At 38.6% G+C, this 24,597-nt stretch overlaps 1 protein-coding gene across 13 annotated transcripts in view; it reads right to left on the reverse strand.

Moving 5' to 3' along the window:
* lrrc7 (leucine rich repeat containing 7) overlaps nucleotides 1-24,597 on the reverse strand; it is a 130,376-nt gene that overhangs the window by 62,507 nt on the left and 43,272 nt on the right. Inside the window, exon 1 of one of the 13 annotated variants that reach the window (XM_036140868.1) lies at nucleotides 11,645-11,699. The exons of the other annotated variants lie outside the window; for them this stretch is intronic. The gene's annotated coding sequence lies outside the window, so the exon portion shown is untranslated. Of the gene's footprint in view, nucleotides 1-11,644; nucleotides 11,700-24,597 lie in introns of those variants that run through there. 13 annotated transcript variants of the gene reach the window in all.

The raw sequence follows: 24,597 nt of genomic DNA on the forward strand, positions 1-24,597 counted from the left end.
CCATTGTTCCTGAGCTTGCATATTGCTGGCTTGCTGGACACTCCTCTTAAAACTCGCTTACAATTAAAGCTTATAAAACAAAAACATCAAAGATTTCACATCTAAGAAAAAAAAGTAATTAAAGCTCAAAGTTTTTATCATATTCCTAAAGGTTTTAAAATAATAAAATGACAAGCATCTGCATCAAACGCTGAAGTCCAACAGCAAAGTTGTGGAACAGAGTACAGTGATGCTGTGCTGTACAACTGTACAGCATTCTGGCCAAGTAAATTTGAATATGATAAAACATAAAAAATTTACTTCCAAAACAAACATATCTGTTAGAAATGCTTTTATGTGCAACAACCTGACTGCGTTAGTGCACACAACCTTGAACTAAAACTTGGTTCAATCACCTTTTGATTTAATTTCAACATTTAGTTTGTTTGGTACACACCACTCATCCATCCTGAATCCAATTAACCCATAACAATCTTCAAACTGGTTAGTTGGATGGTTAGTGGGATACAAAGAAACTCGAATACAGCAATTAACGCGTATCATTGCTCAGGAAGGACAGCCACATCAAATATTATTATTGCCTTTACCGTGATGTCAAAACAGTGAGACAAGAGGAGAAAATACGTTTGACACCTCAATGGCTGACTTCAATTACATTTATATATAAAAGACATATATATGTTTTTGCTGTCAAACAGATTCCAAAATACACAGTCATGATTAATTTGTATTATTAGGTATTTTGCAAGCACAACAGTTAAATTAGGTAGAATTAGGCATAACTCTGGCCACTCCTGGAGATACATTTCAATGTAATACTTGGAATGTGTTGAATATACATCAACAGGCATTATTGATATATATGTGCCATCTTGGCTGTGTCGGAGTTTTGAGGTGGAAGTTTTAGGGGTTAACACGGCACTCACTATAAATTTTAAGGTTTTTCTTCCTATGAGTCTTGCTCTAGCTCCTGACAAAAGTCTTTCTTTCTGTGAGGATTCCCAAGGAGGTAGAAAACCTCCTTGGTGGGGATGCAAAATGCTTTTACGTTCATACATGTCACAATGACAAAATGTCTTGCAATAAATTAACAAATATCCAAGTCTACAATGTCATCATTTTCCAGATGCTGAAAAAAATGCAAATATTTATATTTCAACAAGCTGGTTTCATTTTAAAAAATTGCATCTGCATATAGCTGATAATGTGACTGCAAATCAATTCAATTGTAGGGATGTATGGTTTTCTTAGTGACTTTTGTCAAAACATCTTAATTTTCTTAAAGTAGACAAATCTTATTCTTACCTGTGGCAGACCTTTATGCTTTTTTATGTTTCTACTGTTATTTGAAAGGGGACATATCATGTGCTTTGATTCTTCCTTTTTACATTTAAACCATTTAGTTGTGGTCTATAGAAAGTGGAACTACAATGCAACGCTCGTTATTGTTGCCCCACAGCCCCTTTTTTACCCCTAGTCTGCAGTGCGTCTGGGAGCAACACATTTTGGTGCGGTCTCATTAAATGGAAAGGAGGTAATTCTTAACAACATTAAGTTACATAGGCGTGTTTTTAAGAATGGTAGCCTACATGGAGCACCAATAAGGGTCAAGTGCTGTATATTGACCTGAAAACTATTTAATATATCTCAAATCAAGTTAATATTTGGGTCAAAACTTACATGGTGCTGCTTTAAGGGCTGAAAATATGCATGGTGCAGCCATACTCATAGCTGAGGTACAGTTTCTCTGACATGCATGTAAATCAATACTTTTGAAGTAATTATCCTTACTTATGACTTAGTTTCCTTTGGAAAACAAAAATGAAAAGGTACCACAAGCAGCATTTGATCTGACTAACGTTTGACATTTGTTCTCCTTGTGATGGCATTTTAACTGGAACAAAAAGGCGACCGTCGCTAAGCCTGGCTGCTTCAATCCCTGCAACATAAACCGACTCATCCCTCCCTCACTCCTGACTGCACTGCCATCCTGGTTCATTCTCTGGTCACTTCAAATCTGTCTGGTTTTCCCCTCAAATCTACCCATATGCTCCAACTGGTTCAAAATGTTGCAGCACGGATCATCCTGAGAACACAGTTTCCCCATCACATCGCTCCTGTTCTTCAGCAGCTCCACCGCCTCTCATTCAAATATCGCATTGACTTCGAAATATTACTCTTTACGTTCAAAGCTACCCAACAGCACGCTCACTCACATCTTACATAGATCATAGACCTAGCCGGAATCTCCTTATCATCCATAAAGCCATACTTCCAGTTCACATGTCTACTCTGGGCTACAGAGCCTTCAGCCCCCCGACTCTTAAGCTCTCCCCCTCCTGAGTTTGGTTACATTCCGCCTCAATATCCATCTTTTTAAACTACCCTTCTCTTTGTGACTAATGTTTTGCCACTATTTTACCTTTCTTCGTAGTCTTTATTTCTCTGAAGTCTCATTTTTTTATATACAGCACTTTCCTTTTTGACTTATGATTTATGTTTCTGATTTTCTGCAGAGGTGGGTAGTAACTAGTTACATTCACTCAGTTACATTTACTTGAGTAACCTTTTGAGCAAAATGTACTTTTAGGAGTAGTTTTACTTTTACTTGAGTAATTTTGTGACTCAAGTATTGCTACGCTTACTTGAGTAAAATTTTTGGCTACTCTACCTGCTAAGAGTAATTTCACAAATAAAGCACATACTCCTTTTAACCAAAATATGCACCAGGGAGACAGAAACACAGAGTTTATGTTAAAGTGAGACTTCTTATTTGTACACAAGTTTTGTTATCTTAATATTATTTTATATCTGTTGAGCTCATTGAGTCACCTGGAGGTCAAATGAACGTACATATTGTCATTGGAAGTACTTTCTAACATGTTGTATATACATTAACTGCTGTAAGTGTTGCTTTTAAGTTTAATGTTGAAAAATAAAGATTGATAAAGTGTTTCTTTTGTCTTTAGAATCTTTAGTCTTATAGTCTAAAATACCAGAATTTTCACATAACCTTATATTTTTTGCCTGTTATGATTAGTTATTCAGTACTTGAGTAACCTTCTTACTGAATATTTTTTTACTCTTACTTGAGTAAATTTTTCTGGCTGACTACTTTTTACTTTTACTTGAGTAAGAATATATTCAAGTAGTGCTACTCTTACTTGAGCACAATTTTTGGCTACTCTACCTCTGATTTTGTGTGACCTTTTATATGAAGTGTCCTGAAAGGCACCTTTATATAAAAGTATTAATATTATATTTTTTACCAACAGTTGACAACTACAGTACGTAACATATTCAAAGAAACACAGTGTTCTTCAGATGTTGGTGAACATAATCTATAACAGTACATAATGCAAATTTACCATATTTCTTAAGACAACAGAATATTCTAGAAAGGAACTGTATTTTTGAAACGTTAAACCCAAAATGATTCTTGCCTGTGGCAGATTTAAGTCTGAAGTAATGTTTTATTTTACTAGCATGTGTTTTTTTTTGTGTGTGTGACTGAAACTAATATTAATGTTTTTGAAAGGGGCCCAGTCATGACCACTGATTTCTAGAAAAGTAAATCAGAATTGCTGTATTCAAGAGCTCTCTTTGACCTAACATCTACAACAAAAAGGACCTCTTGTGTTAAATGACTCAGCAATGTAGATTGCTAAATATCAGTGTGCAGCCTGTTAAATAATCTGTTCTTATTAGCTACTTACAATGCAGCTGCTTGATTGCGCCCTCACAGTCTACTAAAGTAACAGCAAAATATGCAATGACAGAGTAGACTAAAAATAACAATGGTTTTGAGAGGAGAGTGCTGGGGAAAAAGAGAGCAGAGCGTGTTGTGCACAAGCATCAAGCAAGTCCTTCAAGATCAGGGACAGAGACAAAGGTGGAAAAACACATACAGGGGAGATTGTTAACAGGTGGATAAATTAGCAAATGCTTTGACCTCCTTGCCAACCAAATGGCATCTTAACCATGCAGCATGTATTTCATACCACTACACAAATAACACATTAATTAAAAAGGGCAACTTTATATAATAACTGTTAAGGATTGTGGAGGATTCTGGGGCAGAGGGTCTTGCTCAAGGAGCAAGAGTGATAGTTTTGCAGTATTTGAACCAGGGAACCTGCAGCTTTCTCGGGATGCAGGCATCCAGCTCTAACCATTAGGCCTCAATGCCCACATTTTCTTCCGAACACATGAACAGCGTGATGCACATATATACACACAGAATAAGAGATGAGCAAGTAATGGACTGAACTAAAGTAAACATGTCAAATAGGCTTGTGGTTAGGTTGCTATCTGTCCATGACCAGTTCAACTGATGATCTACACAAATTCAGATGCTCAATTTTATGTTAAAATTATATTTACAGGTGAAAAAATGGTTAAAATCATCAAACTACAGATGGCATTAAGTAATCTCAAATAAAACAATTAAAATAAAACTACGCCCCAAACTTGAAGCTACTTATTTGTTCTGTTGACATGAAATGCTTGATAATTTTGACATATTAGGTCCAAAACCTCAGGGTGAAAGGGGAGGGATCTCCAGAAAAGCTGAGAGTTTTATTTTTGCAAAAACAAAATTTACATAAAGCAGATTAATGATCTCATAGGTCTGTGGCTGCCAAATATATTGATAAATACGTTTCATCTTCAGTCTGGGTAAAGCTCTTCAGGTGCCATTGTTTCCTCTTATAGCTAGTCGGTTCAGTAACTCACGGAGCACCCAGTGGAAATTTTAAGGATGCTTTGACTAAATCTTCTCCCGGTGTCATAAACTGACTTTGTTGTTGACCCTAATTGCAATAGGAGTGGGGGTGATGCATGACGAAGAACAGTTTTAATGCAGCACTAAAAGTTAGGGAACATGAGCAACACACAGTAGCTAAAAGAGAGAAACAAAATGCATGATCTTAAATGTGGGACCGTGATCAACTACAACAAAACCGGATGAAAAACAGGGGAAAAAGGATGTAAAAATTCATAAATAGGAACAAAAACACAAAGAGCTGTGGATCATGACACTAAGACAAACTTCTATCTGTCAGAACTAAAACTTAACTCTGATTGACCTCTATAACAACTTAAATAACGCAGTTTCTTAAAAATGACCATGTATGTAGTCATAAAACATTACCACACGTCTTCTCATTAACTCTAGTTTTATGGTATTATGATTTGTTTTTATGTGCTGTTTTTGAAGATTTGTAAAAATGACTGTTGTAATCAGTCATTGTTAATACTCTTATATTCTTAAATAAATGTATTCATTAATTCATAAACAGTAGTTACAGGTGTAAGAATGATGCTTTTTTTAATCAGTATTTTAATGTAACCAAAAGACCAAGACATACAAAACATGGCAGAAAAGCATAGTCCATAAATGTTGAAGTGTTGACACTGAAAACTAGTTTCTATACAGAAAAACAAATAAATGAAAAAGAAACCATTCATTATATGTATTTTTGTTTTGTATAACATGTCCTTCAAACTAATAGTAACCTATTGCATTGTAGGAAAACTATTACAATCTTACCCCCCAACAATATTTCTTTTATAATAAAAAGAGAACCCTTTTAAAGAAAATACTGAACACAAAAAGGTCACAAAAGAAGTAAGAAGGGCGATCTTCAGAGAGGGAACAGAAAGACTAAAGGTAACCCTGAAGAAGCAGCAATGCACCATAACAGCGACTGGAGCACTTGACTCAGGACTCTTTTCAGCTATAAACAGAAAAAAAGATGATCTTTGCAGAAAGTCAGTTGTCACTTGTTAAAAAAAAAACTAAAACAAAAGAAAATCTCAGAGGATTTTAGAGATTGGCTAAGTCCTAGTACTATCCTGAGTCGGATTTCAAAACTCTGTGATGGCTGTGACTGAGTTGTACCGCAGCAAAATGGTGCAAAAAGATTTGTCTCTTGAAGAATGGGTAAAGATTTCAGCAGCTGAATCTACCAGTTCTGTAGAAGTCCCGCAGTGAAACCAGTATGTGCTACAGCAGCATTAAGTAACCTACAAAAATGGCTGTCTTTGAATGGTAAATGATAAAACTGTTTAGGCAGCAACCCTAAACACACAGTTAGTGTCAGAGGTAACAATCAGATGAATTAGATCAACGCATGTTCATGTGTTAGAATGGTCCAGTCAAAGTTTATACCTAAATCCAATGGAACATCTGTGGCGATATGTGGAAAATGAGAGACACAGATGAAAAGATTTGCACCTGGAATAGCAGCTAACAATGCTTCAACAACTATTGACTGAGGAAACTGAAACAAATGCATTCTTTTCAGATTCTTGCTTTCAAAACAAAATTTAAATCATTAACCATTTTCATATACCCTATAAATAATGCACAAGTCTGCATTGGTTAGCCCACAAATTCCCAAAATGCATATTTTGTGGTTGTAATATAGCAAAATGTGAAAAAAGTGGGAGAAAAATACAAATCTGCATAGCACTGTACAGTATTATGTGTTAAATAATAAAAACAAAGTCTGGAAAAATTCCAGGTGTAAAAATTTTAAAAGCGAAAAAATCTAAAGCAGGGGCCTACTTTTTTATAAGATACTGTTAAGTAACAAGGGGCCTGCACAGTGGTGCAGTGGGTAGCACTATTGCCATACAGCAAGAAGTTCCTGGGTATAAGTCCTACCCTTGCCCTGGGTCTTTCTGCATGGAATTTGCATGTTCTCCCTGTACATGCGTGGGTTCTCTACGGGTACTCCGACTTCCTCCCACAGTCCAAAAACATGACTGTTAGGTTAATTGGTCTCTCTAAATTGTCCTCAGGTGTGAGTGTCTGTGTGAATGGTTGTTTGTCCTGTCCGTCTCTGGGTTGCCCTGCGATAGACTGGAGACCTGTCCAGGGTGTACCCCGCCTCTCACCAATTGACAGCTGGAAACAGTCAACAGCACCCCCCAAGACCCCAATAGGAATAAGTGTGTTACAAAATGGATGGATGGATGTTAAGTAACAAATAAACCGGATTATTGAAAAACAAAAACATATGTGTGACTGTTTTGCGTCCTCCAGCAACTTGAGAGGGTGAATTCCCCTGAGTGCCGTGACAGCCACCACTTCACGTGTGGCCTTGTTGTTGCCACAGTAACTGCTGCCATAGAGACCGTCTCCCAAGAGCCGGGTGTATTTTTATTCATTCTCTCTGTCATAAAACAGAGCGTTCACTCAGTGGGCGATTGCTCCACATTTGGCGAAGCTTAACGTATACTCGGCTATATCAGAAATTTTTATAGCACCTGAATAAGCACTTCAGAGCTCGCCTGGGCTTCTACGATCGCTCCCAATTAAACAATCCCACACCGTCGTACAACAGCAAAAGACTCCGTGACAGAACCAAAGGCAATAAAGCACACACACTCACCTACTTTATGATTAGTTGTGAAAGTAACAACGAGAAAAAAATGGAAACTCCAATTTCACATCCCATCATTTCATACAGCAATGAGCAGTAGATGTATGGGTGTGCCAGGCTGTGTATGTAGGAGGCAGTTTGTTCTGTCTCATACCATTCACTGGAAGACAACAGTTACTTTGCACATACAAGTGCACAGACTGAAATATAATAGAATGTGCTATTCAACTAAGGCAGATGTGCAATGATTTTCATGAGTTAGCAAATTGAAATAGGAAAGTCGCTACTTACACCCCCCCCCCTCCCCTTAATCTACTGTCAGAGCACTAATTAAAACTTTTAAACCAGCTGAATCTAAATCTGTCCACTGATGTATGCAGGTTTGTTTCATATGGAAGAATTTATGCGATCAACTCCTTCAGCACCATGGACAGAGCAGCATGTCTGTCAGCACGGTATTAAACAGCATGACAATTTCATTAAAAACAACTTCTTTAGAAAAAGTCTGATTAGGTTTAGGTGATAAAAGAGCATGAGAAATGTCAGGAAAATAAAACTGAGCTAGAATGTATTTTTTTTCATGATAAAGCAATTTTCTCATGGATTCAATGCACAATTTTGTTAAATCATGATCTGAGTGTTGTCACACTCGCAGCTGGTCCATTCCAGCAGGCAGGGAGGCTCCAGGTGGCACGTCTGGAAAACTCATTGACCCCCAAAGTACTGATTCTAAAAATAACAACAAGTCAACGCCGCACAAAACCGAACAGCTGACAACTCACCTGCACCTACAATGTTGTAATCAATTATGCTTAAATGCATGAATGAACAAAAAATATAAAACAGTCCAGTTGGTCAAAATGTCACTGATTTCAGCCACAGGATGATCTGAAAAGGGGTTTTCTGTGGGTTCTAAAGTGATAAAAGGTGTTCTGGGTGTTTCTGCATTAGATTAGTTGAAATGATAAAATAATTTAGCAAAGGTCTGAATCACCTGTTATAAAGCTATGTCAAGGTATTGAAGTATGGTTAAAAAGTCCAGCTTTAATGTTCTCATTGGAAGACAACACCTTTTGTTTTACCGCCCTAATCCTCAGTCCAAAAGATTCTTCTAGAACAGTTGAAATTATGGTAAGTGCGTACCTCATAAAACTGAATTCTGGAACTGGAGTCAAAAGCTGCTTCAACAAAGCAATAATTTAAAAGTTAAACACAGAAAATTTGGGACATTAAAGGTGGGAAAGGATTGGAAATGATTTAGCATAGCTTATTTTTTTTATATGACAAATGTGTTTAACGCAGGGATTTTTTTTACATGGAGTTTTTCAATACGTTAGTTCATAGATTTACTCATCGATTATTAAGTGTTCTACAAAGCTTTTGATTCATTTTTTTTCAAGTAAATCTGCATATAAAACTTAAATGAATCGTTATTTCTTCTTTTTAGGAATGTGAAGGTGCAGGTTAGGGCTGGACAATATAAAAAAAAACATATTGATAAAATAGAAGTAATATAGATCAATATTAATAGTTATCGAAAAACATATAATTTAAATACAGCCCTGGCCATTTTATGCTGTTGCTTATTGACCTATGTATATTGTTACTGAATTATCGTCCAGCCCAAGTTCAGGTAGGCAAGTTAATTTTAAGGGGATAGTTTCAAACCCTTCAAGTGTGGTTCTGTGGAGAGGTCTAAGCTATGAAGATCATGTGCTGCCAAAAGTGAGCTGTCGAGTATATCTGGACTTTTGACCCAATTTCATAACTACAGACAGCTTTCTGAACGAAGATTAGGTGTTGGGGAACTTTATAAAATCTAAAATTTATCATTTTCTGTATTATCAGAAGTACAGAATCCAGCAGTTTCAGTTTGCATCCATTCAGTAAATCTATTTCTATAAATTATACAGAAAAGAGCAAATAGATAAATTCCCTACCTCATTATAAAGAATCCAATTTAATGAATTCATCCTTCTGTAATATGATGCCAGTTCGTAATTTTTTTGAAGCAAGCCAGTAAATGTGTGAGTTTGGGCTTCAGCTTTAAGGTTAGAAGACAGTTTTATGACTGGGCAGCCACAAACATCCAAAAAAGGATATCATCCCATTTAATCATCTTGGTCTAAGAAAATCCAAATGAGAACCCCAAACCTGCATGGGTAAGTCCTTTTCTTCAATAGACACACAACCTTAAGCACACAAAATAGCTTTTTACACTACCTCTCATTGGGAGAGATATTTTTTTATATTTTTTATTCAAATCTACAATTTTATGATGCTATCTCTGATTATTACACATGGGAACATCATTATGACAACATTTCCAACAAGATTTATCACTGAGCTGCACACTTTATTATGTTTTCCAGGTGTATTAATCATTTAAACATTCATGTTTGTCTTTCCTTGTGCAGTTAAACTCCATGAAAATTTGACCATAGTTTTACATCTCTTCCTGTCTGGCTTTTAAACACCCTATTCTCAAACAAATAATTAACAGGACATTAACTGGACAGTTCCAAACATTTCCAGCATCAGGGTTTTCTTGTAATTTTTCATTTAAGCTTCACTCTTCCAACTATTTCTGAACAACTGCAAATCTAACAGGGAGATGTCTTCATCTGTGTATCTCCTCTTCCTCCTCTCCTTCTGTCATCTCTCTCTTTCTCCTCCCCATTTCCAGGCCACTTCTTTTCTCTGTTTATCCAGAGTTGTGCTCAGTGGCCCAGTTCTTTCTGCCTGAGACACCCAGCACATCTCCTCTTTCTTTCTTTCTTTCTTCTCTATTACCCTTTCAGGCTTCTCTCGCTATCTCAGAGCTCCTTCTAAGTCTGTCTGTGTTTAACTTTTTTTCTTTACCTCATCTTCCATACCACCCCCCCTAGCAGAAGAAAGAAAGAGAAACCATATTGAATCAGGAAGAGTGCTTTATTTATTTTTTAGCACCTCCAGGTGTGTTTAAAATAAGCTTCCATGTATAAATTCCTTGAGGTAAGTTGATGGAAAGGCTAATTTATCATCTTCCATTTAGAAGGTGACACTAGGAAGTCACATTTTACACATTGATAGTTCTTAGAGAATAAGGAAATTGTGATAATTTATATTATTACAATTATATTACTTTATATTATTTGGTATAGCTCAGAAATTTGTAACAAATGTTGCAGGACAGATTTTTTAGGGCAGTTGTTTGCTTATCATAATTACTGAAAAAAATGAGTTGATGATAGGTTAAATTTGTAAAGATATGGGTTTTAAACAGAACGGTAGACCCCTGCTACAGTTTGGACTGAGCTAATCCAATATCACTTTTGCACACAAACCTGCCATCAGTCTTGGATTAGATAAGGAGCAGAGGTCACAATTTTTCCATGTTGTGTTTGTTTTTTTTTATTTATTGTTTCTTTTTGATTGGAAATGTGTATAAACAACATCAAAATGATTCATAGTCATCTGAACTAAATTAGATTGATATTTGGTTTAAAAGTAAAGTTTTCTTTCTTTTTCTTTTTTTTACATCTAAAGCTGAGGACCCATTACATAATCTTCTTTGCCCGATTCCACCCTCAATTCCCAAACTGCAGTAGATGAGTTCACTTGGTAGTGCGAGTTGGAAGAAAAGTCTGAGATGGGATAAAGACTGGAGTCAGCAAAAGTGAGAGAGGAACCGACCTGCCTTCAGCTCCTGTCAAACAACCATCTTTGATTGTTTTGAGGTGGATCTGGATGCAGGCGGGTAATGTAAACTGATCATCAACCCAACTGCATGTAACTGACATGCAATGAAAGGGAAAAGTTGGGGCATTTAGTTTATCTGTAAGTACACAAATAAAAACAGGATTTCTATACTGGATCGTGCGAGGACCGGGTTAACAACAACTACCATTGGAGCTGGTCAGTGGAGTGGAACAGTGTCAGATAAGATGATGAGTCTGAAGCTATAAACTGAACATGTGATTTTCATTATTGTTAATGGTTATGTCCTAAAGGTAAGATGTGAGTTAGAGGAGTGCGAGAAATTCTGGAGTACATTAGAAGAAGTGATGCACAATGTCCGCATATATGAGATAGTGTTGATTGGTGCAGATTTCAATGGAAATGTTAGAGCTGGGAACTGGGGTGATGAAGAAGAGATGGGCAGGTTCTGTAACCAGAACAGGAATGCAGAATGACAGATGGCGGTATACCACAAACAGGAAAAACACGGAGGGATACGTTCCTCCAGAAGAGAAAAATACAAGGTGACTTACACGAGCGGAGGTAAGGGCCACACAGCTGGTTTGCATCGTGTGTAGATGATGTAATATGGAGAAACTCAGTGACTGCAAGGTTGTATTTGGTGAGAGTGCTGCCACACAGCACAGGGTTGTCATGTGTAGAATGAGTGATGGTGAGGAAGATGAAGAGGACAAAGACAGAGTAGAGGACATAGTGGTGGAAGCTGAAAAAGGATGAAAATTGCGTGACCGTCGGGGAGGAGATGAGACTGGCCAGGAGATGCTTCCGGATTACTGGACAACTACAGATAATGCTCTCAGGGAGGCAGGTAGGAGAGTACTTGGTATGTCTTCTGGAAGGAAAGTTAACTAGAAGACTTGGTGGTGGGAGTACAGGAGTGCGTTCAGAGAAAGAGATCAACTAAGAAGAACTGGGGCACAGTAAGGACTAAAGATAGTTGCTGGGAGTATAGAAAGAAGCACCGTAAAGTAGCTAAGGCCAAACAAAGGGCATGCAGGCCTTTCTGTGTGGAGTTTGAATGTTCTCCACATGTCTGCGTAGGTTTCCACTCCGGGCGCTCCGGTTTCCCCTACCACAAAAGACATGCTGGTCAGGTCGGCCATTAGTGACGGCGCGCTCAGGCTAACTCTCCATCTGATCTACGAAATTTCATTGAATGTACCTTGTATAATGACAAATAATGCAATGACTTGTTGGACTGGATTTGGTCGGAACATATGGGGTAATCAGATCTCTGATATATGTTAGAGCTTGATTATTAAGGGCTTTATATGTGAGAAGGAGAATTTTAAATTATATTCTGGATTTAACAGGAAGCCAATAAAGGGAATTTAAAATAGAATAGATATTATCACTATTACTGATTTCCATCATAACTCTTGCTGCAGCATTTTTAATTAGCTGAAGGATTCAAAATCCTTTTTGTGGATTCCTGATAGTAAAGAATTACAATAATCCAGCCTTGAAGTAACCAGGTTTTCAGCATCACTCTTGGACAATATATATATTTTTTTATTTTGGCAATATTCCAGAGGTGAAAAAAGGAAACCCTGAAAACCTGTTTAACATGGGCTTTAAATGACATGTCTTGGTCAAAAATAACAGAGGTTTTTATTTTTATTTTATTACCAGAAGCCAATTTAATGCCATTCAGATAAAGTGATTAATTAAATTTATTTTTTGAGGACTCCAGTCAAAAAAATCACAACTTCTGTTTAGTCAGAATTTAAAAGCAGGACATTTAAAATCATCAAGGTTTTGGTGTCATCAAGACAAAGTAATTGATTGGATTCATCAGAATTTATGGATAAATATAGCTGGGGTTTTATTTCCCTGCAGTGTGGACATAGCCTAAATCATTCTGTCTCTGAGATGTGTGTACAACTACCTTTGGGGAAAAGGCCCTTAGCAAAAAGTTGTTTATTCCAGTGTATTATGAGTATACTTATTTCACACTTAAAATGAGGCAGTGTACTTAAAGTTTACTCATTATAAACTATGTTGCATGTAATGAACAATAGTATAGTGAAGTACGCTTGACTTAGATTGAAAAGTATAAATAGAAGTCTAAGACTAAGTACATACATACATACATACATACTTAAGTATCCTTAATAAAATTAACTTCAAGTGTACAACATTTTCCTAAGGGGGAGAGTAAAAATGTTGCCTGGAATGATGATCACTGGGAGGAAATAGAGCTTGTAACCAGGGCAAAGCGGAAAGCCCTCCTGTCTCACAAAACCCAGTCCCAATATACTACAAGTCCTCAGGACTGTCAGGAAAAGGCCCAGCAGACCACCCACCAACACCTACTGACCCAAGCTCTGTAGTAGTATACAGTCAGCTGCTATGTCATACAAAATGAGAGATGTACAAGGGCACAAGGAAAGGACCATACCCTACAGAGACCACCCCACTCAAGACAAAGGAGTCATCACAGATCAAGAGAAACAGATGCAGCAGTGAACTGAGCACTACCTCAGGCTATACAGGGTACAAAACACCGTCAGGGGTACCACTCCTAATGCCATCTCGAACCTGCAGGTCATGGAGAAACTAGACCCCCGCCAACTATTACACATGTTGAAAGACCCCTGCAAGCAATGGTATCCCACCTACAGTCCTAAAAAGCAGAAAACCTGGACTGCTCCAGTCACGGAATCACCTACTGTATTTAAGATGGGAACAGGGTTGAATCCCTCAGGATACGGGTGACACCATCACTCTGTTCGAGAACAAAGGAGACCACAGTGACTGCAACAACTACAGAGGCATCTCCCTACTAAGCATTGTTGACAAAGTGTTCACCCGCTTCATCCTAGCATGCTTGCAGAACCTCGCCTGCTGCATCTATCCAAAGTTTCAATGTGGCTTCAGGGCTAGCCGATCAACAGCGGACAAGGTCTTCTCACTACGTTAGCTGCAGGAAAAGCAGCAGATGCCTCTCGGTGTCAACCTTCATCAACTTGACAAAGGCGTTTGATCTGGTCAGCCAGAACGGACTCTTAGTTTCGTTGTGGAAGATCGGCTGCCCTTCACACTTGATTGCCGTGGTCACCCTATTCAATGAGAACATGCACAGCCCCTTCTGTTCCAACATCTGGATCTTCCCAGTCAGTAGTGGAGTAAAGCATAGCTGCGTCTTTACACCAATGTACTTCAGTATCTTCTTCTCCATGCTCCTTCCAGTACGCCTTCAAAGCCTGTAGGGAGGGAGTTTATATTAACACCAGGTCTGATGGCAAGCTCATCAATATTGCCCATCTTTGTGCCAAGGCCAGAGTCACAGTGGTGCTCATCTGTGAGTTGCTCTTTGCTGATGATGCAGTCTTGGTATCACCCATAGAAGACAGCCTGCAGCAGCTTGTTAGTCCCACACCCGCAAGCAGTTTGGTATGCCCATCATTCTGAAGAAGACAAGCGTCATGGCTTCAGAGCTCCCGCCAATCATCGTCATTGACGGATACAGCCTGGAAGTTGTTGAAAACTTCACTAAATATCTCCAGTTCGCTCTCTGTAGGCACAGAGGTCAAGAGCAGGATTGCCAAGGTGGCAGCAGTCATGGCCAAACTGAATCAGAGAGTTTGGAACAATTCTAGTTTCACTGAGAAGACCGAGAAGCATGTCTACCAGAGTTAGAGGTAACTGAAAATGCCAACATGAGCAGCGTGTTCATTTTCTGTGAGTGGCGCTTCCAGTGGCTCACCCATGTCAGACGAATGGATGCGCTGTATCCTCAGTGACCTATGGTGAGCCTGCAGAAGGCTCCTGGACAACAACTGCCCTACAAGAACGTCTGTAAGAAGGACATGATGCACTGTTGCATTGACATTCAGACATAGGAGAGCCAAGCTGGGGACTGCTTGGCATGACGACTTGCAGTCAGACATGGCACAAAAGACACATGGAACACATACACCATCCAGAAGAAAGCCAGGCACAAGGACCACAACAACACCCCCAGCAGCCAACACATTGTACCTGCATCTGATGTGGCAGAGACTGCCATTCTTGCATTGGTTTGCACAGTCACTCAATGAAGTGCAGATTAAACCATTTTGGAAGCTACATCTTTCTGTCTCTCTAGTATTATGTCCTCTCCCTTTAACCTTTTTGCCTCACCTCATTTCATTTGTCTGTGTTTAAATTGCATTGAAATAATTCCAAAATAATGTCTAATAATTGTATATACATTTATATATCAAGCGGAATGTTATAGCGAAAGCCATAATTCCTCAATTATATAAGTAAATCTGTTGCTCTTCTCTTTGGCACTATGTAAACAATTCTGAGTGCTACACTGCTGGACAGGACACGTAAAGTTTAAATTGCAACTCTTTAATTCTCTGGGGTAGTAGCATAGAAATGTAGTCCATCCGAATTCTTAGCATATCATGTATTACCGTTACCTACTGGTATGTTTGTTTCTCCAAACTGTTGCCCTCACAAGCCTTTGTGAGCTGGCTTTAGGTCGTCTGAAAAATCCTACACTCTGTGATCCCTCAGCAGGTCCAGTTGCCAAGTGTGTGATCCTCAGTGTTTCAGTCATGAAACAAAAAAAAACCTTAGTGTCATCGCCTAGTCTTTTCAAAATATGTGAAGACTATGAAAGTTGTGAAGCCACCTTCGGACGTGTATTATTAGACCAAATCTGGGCCTCTTAGTCTGACTAGGTCACCTAAAAAAAGAAAGAGGAAAAACAGGAGCAACCACAGCCAGACATGAACTTGTTACCCTTTGATTACAAGTTTGTAGCCCTGCAGGGCTGCACAAAATAGTGGTATTTATGTAAATGATTTAAAGTTCAGGCCCTTTCAACATTTATTATACTATTTCTTTTTTATTATTGCTGAGATGATATTATTTCTATCACACAGCTCATACCCCATTCCTCATCAGCCTCAGTGACATTCTACCAGTGCTGCTCCTCTCTGTTATGACATATACTGTCAGACTTACTGCAATTCTCTAAATTATTCACCCACAAATGAATTAATACAGAGTATTTTCCTCACATTAATATCACTACAATGTCAGAACTGAAAAAAATCTGTGAAATTAGTTTAGACTACTAAGTCAAATGAAGCATTTTTTTCAGTTTTGGTTAATGTTTTCTTGCACTTTTAAAAAAAAATCCAAGCTTACAACACTTTTACACCCGGCAGTTTTGCTTGGTCTAATATGCAGGTCTAAATCAAAGCTATGAATGAACGTATTATTAAATCATCTAAACTAAATCTATATTTAGCTTTAATGCTGAAATCAGGTATGTTGTTCACTGGGTTGCAGACAGTTTAGAAAATAAACTGCTAATCAGCTATGGAAGTTGTCAATATACTTGAAATATATGCTTTTGACTTAATTTCACTAAATTAGTAAAATCTTATTTTGTTGTGTCGTTTGGTTTAACTTCTTTCAATCTCTCATATAGTGTAAGTTCCCTCAGCTCATGAATAAATAATGACCATTCATGACAGAAAGCATCATTAACATGATAGCCAATACATTTCTGTTGCTACATAAATCAGCTTGTCAGACATTTTTAGAAAGAGTCATTCTGATCGGTAGTGTGTCAATGATGAAAGTTGTAAATAATAATGTATTTGAGGATATGGATGCAAAATTACAGCAATTCAACTGACGGTGCTTTTAATTTATTTACATTAGCATGCTTAACACCATGACTAATTACCGTGAGACATTTAAACCAAGAAATAGGACGACAATCTTTTCTTACCTATCAGTGACCACATCATACTAATTGCTACCATATGGCGCTAAAAGCAACACTTTTCAGGATTTTTAGAATCACTGAGGTAAATTAAAGATTCTGACTGCAGAGGACCTAAAGTTACAAAAGGTCAAACTTTATATTAAAATATATTTTTTATGATTCTTCTTATTCCTATGCATCAGTTTAGGAGGTAAATATGTTTCATGGATATATCAAACGAGAGTTTACATGCAGTCCATGTTTTACTAAATAGTGAACAGAACATTGCAAACAAAAACATAAATCAAAAGTTAGTTCTAAAATGCTGTAAACTGACATGGCACAACTTTACTTTTCTCCTTCTGACAGTAAGTAATACAGCAAGAAAACAATATCATAAACTTTGTCAAGCCTGTCACCGCTCACAATACGGATACCTCTTATCCTGCTGATCACAGATTCATTCCTGTGTCAGCGGTGTAGGTTTGTGATTGAAGCTGAACTGGATTTTGTGAACAGCCGTTCTTCACAGGACCGTCTTGTGATTAGAAAATAACACCAAAACAAAAGACTTGACTGTGTCCTGAGCATCCTTCAGGCACACACTAAAAAAGCTCAAATACGCTGAAACAATAGTGCTTTCTCATCTATAAAAATGACCAAATTCGGCATTTAAAATAATATTGAATAAAAAAATAAATTCTAGCAAGAGGAATAAGAAAACATTTGGGATCATAGTTTTGTCCCAACACCTCCCAACCAAGCCTCGAGCGGGGCTCTCCTAATCCACACTGTGAATCCTACCTGACATGGCACTTCCACTTCAGTTCACACATAATGGGGTTAAATAGTTCTCAGTGTGAGAAATACTGCCCAGAGCTTACACAAAGATGACTCATCTGTAATGACGAAACAACCTCACCATGGAGACTCAGATACATCAACGGCATAGCCTACATAACACACGACACCTAATTATGGTATATTTTAGGTCTTAAAAACAACCATTCTTGTTGCTTGGATCATAAATGATGAGTGGTATAATCACTACAAAAATGAAATAGAAAAAACTATTTATCAAAAAAAGTGTGAGTTTACTGCAGCTATTGTTCAACAGGAATACAGTATTGCTATTTGAGTATATTTGAGGTCAAATGCTTTTAAGATAAGACATTCTTCTATTATCCCACAATGGGGAACTTCGGGTGTGAGCTTGTTAAAGACAGTGATGCCCACGTTTGTAGTAGTGATAAAACAAGATAATATAACTTAAATTCAGTTCTAAAGCAACACAGAATAAGCTTTATCAGAAACACCAAAAATAAATACCAGAGTAAATATTGCACAATCATTGACAATATGGCATACGCAGGTAATTATCCATAAGGGCCAGTGGGCCAGTGCCCAGGGGCACCAACCATGGGGAGGCACAACATGACACATGGTTTTAAAATATATTTTTCATAAATGCTATATTATTTACTTGAAATTGCTGAAAGACCATGCATTATTCGTTTTGTGAACACTGATGTAACAATAATATTAAATGATAATAACAAAAAGGTTTTTTTGATTAAAAAAAAAAATCAAAAAAATGGGGGGGGGGGGGGGGGGGCTTTGAGGTATAGTGCCCAGCGGCACCACATTGTCTTAATACGCTCCTGCTGATAAGATCAGAACCCGTGCAACGATTAGCATGTTGTAAACAGTTACTGAGTCTGTTGTGAGCAAAAAGTCTAACGACAGCTTAGAAGAACGACCTGCGTAAACGCTCCTTTCAGCATATGGGATGCAGCAGTCTGTCTCTAAAAGAGATTTCCAGCTCTGCAACAGCTCCATGCGTGGGGTGAGATCCATTATCCATCAGTGATGTGATTTACTTCAGTCTCCCACCACCTGCATGGGTCCAGAGGGCGTCCCAGGACAGATCTGGCTCACCTATTGAGCTTATCCAGCCGCTTCGTCTCAGCTACAGATAAGTTGCTGCTCTAACAGACCACACCATAGAAGATGGCTGATGCCACCACAGATTCAAAGAAGGTCTTCAGGAGCGCCTCCTGCACTCACAAAGACCTCAGCCTCCTCTTCCTGTAAAGTCCAGTTTATTGTTCAGGTGAACACCCAGGTGAATATCAGTTCCCTGGATTTTCACCTGAGTCAGGGAGGTGGGTCTGCGTCTGCGAAAGTCCACCACCAGCTCCTTTGTTTTCCCTGCATTTAACCTGATAAACCTGATTTTAAGAGTATTCTGCTCACACCGTCTACAAAGCTCTCTATCCACTGGCTGTACTCTGATTTGCCCTCATCTGTGAGGAGATCGACGATTGCAGAGTCATCAGAGAACCTCTGCAGGTGGCAGCCTGGTGAGCTGATGGAGGAGTCTGCAGTATAGAGGGTGAACAGAAAGGATGCCAGCACAGTTCCCTGCGGTGCTCCCGTGCTGCAGATCAGCATGTCAGAGACACAGCCCTGTGTCCTCACATTCTCCGGTCTACCAGTGAGGTAATCCAGGATCCACTGCAGCAGGTGGTGATCCAGTCCTGACCGCTCCAGCTTGTCCTTCAGGAGTAATGGAAGGATGGTGGTGAATCAGTCATCACTCTGTCAAGCTCCTGAAGTCCGCTGACGACACCACTCTCATCTGACTTATCTCTGATGGTGACTAGTCCGCCTACAGGTGGGAGGCTGACCATCTAGTGACCTGGTGCAGGAAGAACCACCTGGAGCTCAATACTGTAAAAACAGTGGAGATGGTTGTGGACTTCAGGAGGAACTCAGCCCCAGCTACCCCCATCACTCTCTGTGATCCACCATCGACACTGTGGAGTCTCTCCGCTTCCTGGGAACTATCATCAACTCCCTCACCAAGAAAGCCCAGCAGAGGATGTACTTCCTGCGGCAGCTGAAGAAATTCAACCTGCCAGGGACAATGATGGTGCAGTTCTACTCCTCCATCATTGAGTCCATCCTCACATCTTCCATAACCATCTGGTACGCTGGTGCCACCGCTAAGGACAAGGGCAGACTGCAGCGTGTCATCAGGTCTGCAGAGAAGGTGATTGGCTGCAATCTCCCATCTCTCCAGGATCTGTACGGCTCCAGGACTCTGAGGCGTGCATGGAAGATTGTGGCTGATCCCTCGCACCCCAGTCACAGACTATTTCAGACACTTCCCTCTGGCAGGAGCCTGCGGTCCATCAGGACAAAAACCTCACGCCACAAGAACAGTTTTTTCCATCCGCTTCCAGCCTTATCAACACGGCAAAGAGCCGACACTGGACACTGTATCTGTCCCCCGTTCAAGACTTACAAGCTTCTGCGTTACATTAACGCACAGTCTACTGTGTATATAGCTTCTGTATATATGCTGGTAGGAAAACTGCAGTGGATCAAGTGAAGACCTCACCAGGGCACAACAATGGTTGATGACCAGCCAATGTCTTTAACATTAAACATTATACATAACAAATCTTAATCCATAAGTGCCACACCTTCTTTCATAGATTTCATACTTCTGAATCCAACACAAAATGATAGGAGTTATGAGATTGCCCCGAATTATGCACCTAAATTAATGTCTCTAACATGTAATTTGCTCTAATTTAAAGCAAACTGGGTAAAAAAAAAGTATATATGTTAATGATTCTTCACACAGAAAGACAGAGAAATTTCAGTTTCATACATACAGAACAGTTCCAACTATCAGTTCAGAAAAACCTTCCAAACATATCGCTCCATTTTCTAAACCCACATGATATGCAAGATGGTGGGTTACGCCTGGGTCAACTCCCCAGTCTACCCCAGGGCAACATAGAGACACACACCAAACCGTACACACACTTACACCTAAGCACACAACAACAACAAAACTAGTTTAGAGTTATCAATTAGCCCAAACTTCATGTTTTAAGGACAGTGGGAGGAAGCCAGAATATCCAGAGAGTACCTGCACATAAATGGAGAGAACAAGCAAATTCCTATCAGAAAGGTTCTGGCCAGGTTTCAAACCCAGGACCTTCTTGTTACAAGGCAACAGTGAAAACCATGTAACAATCATGCCACCCAGGAACCTATCTGCACCTGTCCATCCATTCATTCATCCATTGTCTATATTCATGCAGGGTCATTAAGCGAGAAGAGAACTCTTTTCGGGTCACTGCAAAACAAAATTTCCTGATGACAACAAGAACATAACAACAACACCAATATCAAAAACCTTTCAGAACCTGACCAAAATACAGTTAGGTCAAAGATAATTATCTCCAAAATGTTAATTTAACATTTCAGATCCTCACAATCTAAATCATTTTTTGTATGTTGTATTTTGTATGTTTTGTAAAAGAAAACATTTAAGACTAAAAACCATAATTACTATGAATTGTTCAACCCAGCCATGAGAGGAAATGATGTCTGAACTGCACACAGAGAATAAAAGAAAATGGTAAAAACTCTAAATCCCAGAATGCTTTAACCTATTTCTATGACAGCTTCTAAGAAGGAGGAGTTCCCCACAGCTAGAATCTCCCACGAGGTCATTTTAATCTATTAAAATAATGCTTTATTTTCACTTCTGCTTTGCATTGTGAACTGGTTGTTTGAACACATACCAGTTGTTGTCTTTTAGTATTTCTAGTTCCTCAAAACAAACCATGGCTCTTGAACATGCATATTCACACTGAAATGTGATGTCGCTACACCAACTTATTAAGTATCAATAATTTCTTGAATTTTATTCTTTTCTCTTTTTTCCTCTAGTGTGTTTATTTTCCTTATTATTTTCATTTTTGCCTTGTAGTCTAGGTAAATGCTACTAGCCTAGTTGATAAGCTAGATCATTATTTCCTGTTAATCAGGTGGTGCACTGACTTGGCAATTTTGACTAACTTTGGTAATAGTAGCCTTTGGCAGTTATTAATAGCTATTAATGGTCAGATCAAACCTACCTAAGTATAAAGAAATGCATTTGCCTCATTGTACGCCACCTACTGTGTGAGTTTAATACATTGTGATAATAAAAACATTTATTTATAGGAGTTAGAGTTTTGTGAAATTTTCTTTTCAAGTGATCCCAAAGTCAACTGCGAAATCTTCATGACGGTGTTTGTATCTTACCCTTCCTACATGATGGTGAATCCAGATCACAGGAGGATCTGATTGCAGGAGGATGGTTCACCTTCACCTGGAATACTCTCTCAGTGCACACTGTGAGACCTGCTGCTATCTGGAACAACCGCTCCATCTTTCTGTCATCCCACTGTTCCCCTCTCTCTCCCTCTCTCTCTCTCTCTCTCTCTCTTGTTTTGGCCAGGAGTCAATCCCTCTTTCCTGCTGCCAGCTGATAGCCGTGCATAACTGTCTGCATCTCTATTCATGCGTTCATTCCATCCATCACCTGCTGCTGCCTCTGTCACCCCCCCTAACCTCCTGTTTTGCTGTCTCTCTTTGGATGAAAACAGATAACATACTTTGCCTTCCACTGCTTGCATGTTCATCATTTCAGCATGCAGACTTCAGGATTCACTGAAGGTGACCTCAGCAGGAAATCTATCTCACTAACTCTACCCAACATTTGCTGTGAAGAACTTTGGTCAATTATTGTTTTTAAATGTGCATTATAATTCAATTTGACATTGGCATTGACATGACTCGGCTTTAATTCGCATAAACAGGCTTTTGTTTGTTTAATCCCAAAAGCTTTCCTTAACAATCCATGAAAATTTACACTTTGAGCAATTGCCATAGTAACTAGAGATTCAATCGGCCCAAATTACCATAAAACCCTAATTAGGAACCCCTGGCTCTGAGCATAGCTTGGCCAAGCTTGCTGCAACTGTGCTAAAACAGCCCCACATGTGAGAAGAATGAACCTGGAGGGGAAGGCAACCTTACACATAATGTTTAATGTTTTGAAAAGCTATGCATTGTATGTAGATGTAGCGTATCTCGAAGTAGGTGTGAAATATGTGAGGAAAAGGGAGTCAGGTGTTGAGTCCTAATGAGTTTGCACAACAGACCCTGTGTACTGGAACAAACAATTCTCTGCCAATGTGTGACTAATTGTGTACTTGCACTCACAACACTGCTTCTAAAGAGTAAAAGAGCGACATCTTTGGTATACCAACGCACGGTTTCCAAATTTAATAAAATGTTAAAGTTAGGGACTAGTTATATGCAAAAGATGGACCTTTAGCCCACCTGTCAACAAATCAGTGTCTAAATTCCAAAACTGCAAACTGAAATGCATAATGGCAAATAATAAAGCAGAAAAAAAGAACAATAGAATCAAAGTTTATCCTAATAAGTCCTATGAGTGCAGTTTCACTGGCAATATCTTGAATTCTGCTCTGATTTTAAAGGTTTGGCGTCACATACATTGAGCCATACTCCAGTTTCTGGTTACACCCATTTCTGCCGGTCTGCAGATGTATCCGTTGCAGATATATACTGTTAAAAATGTCCTTAAGGATCCGCATTGTAGGACCAATAAGCAGCCTGAGAGTTTCTGCAGCCTTTGGATTTTGCAACATTTAGTTTGCCAGACACATTGATAAAAAGTACCTTTTCTTTTTACTTTTTTTTTTCTGCTGCTGTGAAGGTGTGTACCACAACACTGTAAATGGGTGCAGCATGTTCTGTTCGGTGAAAAAGACATGCAGAACTTGGAATGGCTACACATTTTTGTATAAATAAAACAGCTGGTTAAATCAAATGGTGAATAAGAAAATTAATGAGCTGATGTTTTTTCACATGAGACATGGCCATAACACAAGTTGTTCCTTAACCACAATAACACTTGTTAATGTCCATGCTAAAATGTTTTCATGTCATTTTTCTCTCCTCTGATCTTTAAAACCTATCACTCATTTAATCAACTTTATTTAAATAGCATTTTCTTTTCCTACGATCAGAAATAGAAATGTCCTTTATTCTCCCACAGTGTACCAGCAGCAAATGGCAGAAAAATGGAGCATGCAGAAACACAAAACGGTAAAAATAATAATAATAATAATAATAATGAGAATTGGAGACACACATTATCTACAGGCATAAGCTACATAATCAATCAGTAATCCTAACCATTGCTGTTCACCGCTCTGTTGTTTTGAAGCATTAACAATGGCACTAACATGAGGTAAATAAACTTTAGGAAAGTTATTAACATAACAGCTAAAAGGCAGCGGACTCTGAGGCGAACCCACATTACTGTTAAACCTTTCAAAAAAATGTCTCATCTGTACGAAGATATTATTTTCAGCAAATTGCTAACATACCTAGTTAAACAGCCAAATGACATGGCTATTGTGAGAAATAAAAAAAGACCAAATGAATCCAAATAATATTAGCAGAATACCACTGAACTGCAAAAGGTTAGAACAGTGAACAATAATAGTGCACTTCTAATCCTCAATAATGGTCACCATTTTATCTAACAAACAGACCATAAAGTTTGCTTTTTTTCTATAGGAAATTAAGTTTGCCGACATGATCACAGGGAATTAAACTGAGCTGGATTGATGAGGCCCAAACAAACCTTCAGTGTGTATTTTGCAGTGCTGCTGGCTACAGTAGGAGTCAGCATCCAGTACATAATAACACGCCACACCAGGCAGCAGAAGGAGAACCAGAAAAGGAGTTCATTTACAAATATCACTTTCATTTATTCAATTCAATTTTATACATATAGCGCCAATTCATGAAACATGTCATCTTGAGGCACTTTACAAAGTCAAAATCAATCATATTACACAG

Source organism: Fundulus heteroclitus, chromosome 9, assembly GCF_011125445.2.
Source record: "Fundulus heteroclitus isolate FHET01 chromosome 9, MU-UCD_Fhet_4.1, whole genome shotgun sequence".
Classification (NCBI taxonomy): Eukaryota; Metazoa; Chordata; class Actinopteri; order Cyprinodontiformes; family Fundulidae; genus Fundulus; species Fundulus heteroclitus.